Raw genomic sequence first — 7066 nt, 5'->3', positions numbered from 1 at the left:
CACACCGGTTTGAGCTTGAACTTGCCCCAGGTTTACTAACTAGACACGAGTCGACACTTGTAGGAGCAGGTTCCTGTAGTGATGAAAAAATGAAAAACCCGGAGTGGAACTACAGCCGACTGATTACGTTTTGAGAGGGGAGGGGAAATCATTCGCTCCGTTCCATTCACACACCCTGCTCCAGACCGGATGAAGGTCGGCGTTGCTTGGTGACCAAAAGTTTGATGCTTTGCTTCTTTTGCAACTATTTCCGTTTGCGGAAAAGTAATAAACAAAAAATATATAGAGCACAGTCGTGCTCGTATGATATTGCCTAATTATTGCTGACTGAATACTGTAGGCCTATACATTAATGAAAATAATAACAGATTATAAAACAGGGTTGTTTACTCGTGTTAAGAGAGGAGTAAACCTTTTGATTTAATGTAACTAACAGATATTTAGCAATTTGGCAATTAAAATGGAAAGATGGACATATTTAGAAACATGCTGTCATTGCTATACAAGCTGTTGAACTATAAGCCCCGCCTTGAGTTAAGACACACACACACACACACACACATTCACATGTGATTCTACACTCTTGGTTCTGTATGGACTCGTTTCCCCTTACGAGAGGTGGAGAGTATGAGAGGGGTGGGCTTCAGCGACTGTATTATAACAACTGAATCACACTGAATTAAGACTAACTTCATGGCCAAGGTAAATGCGGTAGACTTCCTGAACTTTTGACCGATCGTCGCCTGCATCAGGTAACAGCTCTATAGCTGTTCGTTATCGGTCTGCATGTTTTCAGTGCTTTCTAATTTATTGAAGAGGTTCAATTTAGCGCTGGGATTACTTGCGTAGTTGAACTGTTTTCTATTTGGCTTTTGTTTTTAGAAGTATTTCACTTTGCACCCGGCGTCTCCTCCTCAGCGTGGGTTTGAATAGCACTAGTGTTCGGCTGCTGAATGTAGGCCAAACGGCATGAACACAAGCGCAATAACTGAGTGAGTTTCCTCCTTCTCTATGTTCAGATCATCAGGGACAAGCTGTCTCTGCTCCGTGACGATAAATAGCCTAGTGCGTGCGTCAGGGTTGCATCAAGTGCTGTTTGTGGTTATAATTAAGCATGGACAGGCAGGTTATTTAATAAATGAGAACGTATGACCTGCCTCACCCTAGTCAACATGCCACCTGTCACAATAAAATAAAATGAAAATATTGTATGAGTCAATAGCAAATAAGAATTTCCAAGATGAAAAGGAGATATCGTTTTAAAATGTAGTTTAAAACACAAGTGCCAAGCTCACAGCAATGTAATATTTGTATTCATGTTGGTTTCATAGATTAAAAAAAAAACAGTTATTTCATTTTCTACAATTTTCTACAAATTCTGAAAGTTTTGAGTTTTTTTATTTGAATTATCAAAATATATCTAAATAGAAAAATATTTTTTATAAATATCATGGTTTTTTATATTTATTTTAAAATTTTAGTCACGCACAAGAAGATATTTTCTTAATGTTGTTCCATTTGACCTGTCTAACACCGTGTCTACACGGACGCGACAAAATACAATAGAACCTATTATGCTGTCTACAGGGCCGTTTCTAGGCATAGGCGAGCTAGGCGGTCGCCTAGGGGCCACCAGCTGAAGGGGCGCCAATGAGCACACGTACTGGCGCTTTTAGCAGGGTTGTGATAAAGAGTGGCACAGTCACCCTGAAATATGACTGCCGCCCCCACTGGATCCCCCATTATTGGGCTAGAGTACTGTCAATCTGACGATGCCTGTATGCCACTGGATCAGAGTGCTGTCAATTGCTGCCTGATTGTTGCATTTAAAGTTTGCATTTGGAGCGCTCAACAACGCCATTAGATCAGTCAGTGGGCTCTGTCAGTGCTTTGGCAAGGTAACACTTTTTTTTGCCATGCAATAAAGCTAAGTTCAAAGGCCAATTTAAAATATTGGTACAGTAAATAAAGTGCACAAAATCAGTATTTTGTTTAGGCAGTATTTGTGGCACTTGATAAATCATGTTGCGAGATTTGTCCAAAAGGTGTGCGTTTTTTGCGCCAATGCATTGTTAAATGATCAGCGTGTCATGTAATATTCCAATATAAACTTTAACATCCGATGAAAAAATATTTGTATAGTAAAATTCACTAATTCACGAGATCAATATATCCTTTATTAAACCGCTTTGTCCAGTTAAATGCATCCTTACGGAGGTGTCGATAACTGACACTTTAAATCAATGTTTCAAGAAACAACAACAAAAAAATTGACCAAAACACAGATAAAGACAAAAAAGTAGCCATTGATAATATCTAAACATGCATCCAAATCCAAATGTAATCAAATTAATTTATGTGTGATTTATGTGTAAATCATGTGCAATGTCTTAGCTACTAGAGATCGTTACATAGGGCTTATACAGCATCTAGTGGCAACACAATGATTATATATGTATATATATAATTGGGGGGGGCAATAGGGATTTCGCCTAGGGCGTCAAATTGGCTAGAAACGGCCCTGGCTGTCTACACTGGATGCGGTGCGACAAATTCCCGACAGTAAACTGCTGCTGCGTTCTATTTATGACCTACTGACACAAATTTCAAATGATTTTCAACCGTCGCTTTGTTGCGTCCAGTGTAGACAGACTTTAGCTGTTGCGGCGCGGCGCGGTGCGACACGACAACTGTCGCGTCTGGTGTAGACACGGTGAAATAATAATAATAATAATAATAATAATAATAATAAATGACCTTGACACAGTCCTGAGGGTCTGAAGGGGTCCTCTTTTGTCACATGACAAAAAAATTGTGTTTCTGACTTTAACTTGGCAGACTTTTTTAAAGTAATATTTTAAAACAAAATTGTTTTGCTGTTTATTTTCTTAAATAAATAATAAGCCAAATACCAACATTACAACCTTTTAATGAGACTTTTTTTTATATATGTCCAGACAGTTACACCACCTAAAAATATATAAAAAAAAAGAAAAAAGACTCTTCATAGAAGGCTTTTTTTGTTTTGTTTTGTTTGTTTGTTTAAATTGCATCTTTAATGTATTTTTGGATTTATTTAGAGAAATACCTTTCACATAGAAGTTGCAATGATATTGAACACAATGATATTATGCCATATGTGTTTATCACTGGCTGTCAGGACTTTTCTTGTGTTTTTCCACCTTTTTTCACCATGAACATTTCATCCACATGAACATTTGGCTGTATAAAGAAAGCATTACTTTATCATAACTTTAAGATCATTAACTGCTAATGTGACATTATATTAGCTTAACAGTTGATTATTTCAAAAGTTAGTTAATAGTGAGAAATGTCTTGAAAATGTAAGTTCTTTTTGTTTTATATATCTTCTCCATGGGGTCCACTGGCCCCCAGGTGACAATGGGATCATTAAGAGAATGTAGCGGCCTGTTTAATTTTTTTTCACATATTATAAGTGTCACCGCACAAAAAATGAGGGCAGAGAAGGGAATGTGACTAAGAACCCTGCAGTGCCTCCTGTTTTGGAGACACAAGATTATTTCAGCTCTGAGGAGTTGCGTAAATAACATGTACTCATTGCCGTCTACATTTAATAAAAGTTTTAAAAAAATATATATATATTTTTTAATTATACCAACAAATTATTATTGAGAACATTACCACTCAAGACTTAAAAACAATAAAAAATACTTTTAGATTTGATATATGTACTCTGCAGTCTGTCTTATTAACAGTATGTTAACTGATTCTTTTCAATTAACCTTTTAAATCGGTTCGCAAATTGCACCAAACGATTCATTCACGAATTAGAATGATCCGATTGCAGCTGTTCTCGAGTTGACAACTCACTGTTTCAAATGAACCGTTTAGTGCGAGTCTCCAGTGAACTGAATTCACAAGTAAGAACCGGGAGATCTTGTGAGCGCGCGCGCGCAACTGATGCTGCTAAAGGTTACTAATGTCGAATTTTAGGATTAATTATTGTAACTGAAAATCATATTTAGGTCAAAACTGTCAGCTGTTTGTGAACTAAATGTCAGTTGTTTGTGAACTAAATCTGCTGTAAAGGGTGATCTATTTAAGCCCACTGAAATGCTTGAATGCAGACACATCAACATCAGTGTCTCTATGTTTTAGGTATACGAAAAAAAAACGAAACAGTAAAATAACACAGATTAAATAAAATAACTCATGCACGTTCATATTCCCCACTGCCGTAACGTTAACAGTTTTATTAAAATGCTACGCATTTAGCCCTATGTGACGTCTGATTTTATATTGTTTATCAACAGTATAAATTTTTATATTGTTGGAACTAACTAGCTCCCATAAAATATCGAGATATAATTTTTTGTCAATATCGCACACCTCTACTTATGTCCCGCCTGATATATAGGCTATGATACAGTTCATGTGTATGCATATAATCTCTTCCCAAATCGTCCCTGTCCCTCCCTAACATTTTTGTTGAGTTTTTATTCGTTGACGAAAATGTCAATAGATTTTCATTAGGGCTGCACGATATATCGAAATATCGCAAATGTAAATATTGTGATATGCATATCACAACGGTGTGCGATATCTGAATCATTTTAATAATACTTAAATCAAAACGTTGCAAAAGGTCAAAGTTTTAGTTCGCATATAGCAGAGAATTGCTTGACGTTAAAAAGAGTTAAGTGCAAACTTGCCTTTAATCATGTTTGAACTTTCTCAGACTATAGTTTTTGCTGTGGTATATGAAGAAGTACTTAAAGTGTATGGAAAGCAAAGTCACAATGATATAAAATTAGTGTCATTAATTTTTTTTGTCATTCACATTGATGTTAAAATGACATTTTCTGATTTGTGACATTACTTTTTATGTACTGCTAAAACACTGCTGGTCACTTTCAGAAGTTGTAGTGATTCTTTCTTTTCCAAGAAAGAATGTGAAACAAATTGGTTATATAATTTTCATTTTAAAATATTTTAAAATATAATTTAAATAGATTTTTCACACTTTAAGCAATATCGTATCGCATATCGAATATCGCATTTTTTAACAAGGTATCACGTATCGCATTTTTTTTCAATATCGCACAGCCCTACGTGTGTGTTGATGCGCAGCCTAGAGCCCTGCGCGGGACTGTTTTCTTAAGCCCGCTCCTGCTGAATTTCTGACCATTATTGCCCGCTCCCGCAAACATTCTAATATTTTATATAATTTTTGCATATCAGGGAGCCTCTATTAATATGTGAGGTGTTGAAATCGCATTTGAATGAGCGCTCGCAGTTTACTTTCACGATTTCGCGACCAATCGCATTTTGTGTAAAGGGAGCACATCTTACAAGATCAGATATTTGTCAATGAGCTCAGGATCTGTTGAGCAGCAAATCCTCCAGCATTGTCAGTCATCTCTCTCGACCTAGTCAAATCTGACTCCTGCAGCTCGTGTTGGATGCAGGGTTGTCAAGTCCTTGTTTTTTTTCATAGAATTGGGCTACTTTTAAAACTGTTGCTGTGGGTTTATTTCCCCCATGGGTTAAAGGTTTGAAATACTGCATAAATTACTTTTGACTGAAATGCTTGTATTACAACATTTTGCATTCTACTTATGATAAAACTGTACTAGATGTGAAGTTTTGTGAAGAAAGGCCACTGGGAGGAAACCTTTGAGCTGTTTTTATGATCAGTGTACGTACATAACAGTGACCGTAAAATATGTATTTTAGGTATGGAAATAACATATTTTGAGTTTTGATATTTGGGATATGGTCATTGCACTGTTTTGGGCAGTTTTTGAATGGCATGGTTTATCTTCGTGAAAAGCGTTTACAGTTTAAAAGCAAATAGAAAGTCCTATTTTTTATTTCTTTTCTTTTTTTCTTTTCTTTTTTGCAGATTTGCACGTACAAGGTTTAAAATGTTCATGAAATATTTTTAAAAAATACTGAAGTTTTGGGCAGCTGCATGTTTGAGCAGCTGCATTCCTTTAGGTTAATATGAAAAAAAGTAATTGACTTCAGTTTATTTATTAATGAGTAACGTCTCTATTGAGTGAACATTTTTAATGTTAACAGGTTTTATCATGTTATTGCAACATTTAACCACTTTTTATTCATTTAAAAATTGAGAAATACTTTCAGATTTAAATCTTGTACAAGAACTACAGTAAAAACCAGTTTGATGCAAGAAAATATATTTTTATCAATAATTGAGAAATTGTATTTGAATATTACCAGTATTGACTTCAATGGATTTCATTAAATTCCTTTGAACACGACTGCTCAAAACGGTATGAATTTATGTTTATGCTACACATTCAAAACATTATTATTACTCTTAAATTTTACTCTTAAATTTTTAATGTAAATGTAACTGGTCTATCATGACTCTACATATGCTGGGGTGTGAATTTGATAGGTGCTTGATATAAAATAAATGGTGCTTTAAAAAGTCCTTGAAAGTACTTGAATCTGGTGTCCATGAAAGAGTGGGAACCCTGTGGAACAGGGCCGTGCACAGACATTTTGAGGGGCAGTGGCCCAAACCAAAAAAGGGGTACTAAATATATTATTACAAATATACAATTAAAAGAGAAGACAGCACGCTCTGTAATAATTTCAGACTTTATTGTAGATGTTTTGGTAAGAGTGGGCTCTCCCTCACTCTCTGAGCCTGCTTCTGACTCATCTTCAATGGAAGTAGTGGAGAGTGGGGTAAGTTGAGCCAGTGGGTAAGTTGATCCACCCCCTGTATCTTGGCAACTGTACACTTTTACTGTCATGTGAACATGTATTTTGGAACCACCCATCATTTCTGCCAGACTGTGAAAAGGAGAAACACATGGGGGGAATGGAAGGCACTCATTTACTTTAAAAACTGTTTTTGGCTTGTCAAAGTAAAATTTTAGCATAACAGGTGTAATGGTTGTTACATCAAAGCAAATTTATCCAGGTCTAAAAATATTTATGATACATATTGGTGATTTAGCAACATATAAAACCATGCAAATCATTTAGCTGAATATTAGCCTGAACTGGTAAGCAACAGTAGCTATTTTTTCCAAAATGGCAGCTA

General features: G+C 35.7%; 1 long non-coding RNA gene across 1 annotated transcript in view; it reads left to right on the top strand.

The window, feature by feature from the left end:
* The first annotated feature begins 556 nt into the window (after positions 1–556).
* Positions 557–7066, top strand: part of LOC107667346 (uncharacterized) — an 11085-nt gene continuing 4575 nt past the window's right edge. Inside the window, exons 1-2 of the long non-coding RNA XR_001631780.1 lie at positions 557–752; positions 883–992. This is a non-coding gene — a long non-coding RNA (uncharacterized LOC107667346). The remainder of the gene's footprint in view (positions 753–882; positions 993–7066) is intronic.

Source organism: Sinocyclocheilus anshuiensis, unplaced genomic scaffold (genome assembly GCF_001515605.1).
Source record: "Sinocyclocheilus anshuiensis isolate Anshui unplaced genomic scaffold, SAMN03320099.WGS_v1.1 scaffold964, whole genome shotgun sequence".
NCBI classification, from domain to species: domain Eukaryota; kingdom Metazoa; phylum Chordata; class Actinopteri; order Cypriniformes; family Cyprinidae; genus Sinocyclocheilus; species Sinocyclocheilus anshuiensis.
Note: the sequence above shows the minus strand (reverse complement) of the source record. Positions and strands in the feature narration are given on the sequence as shown.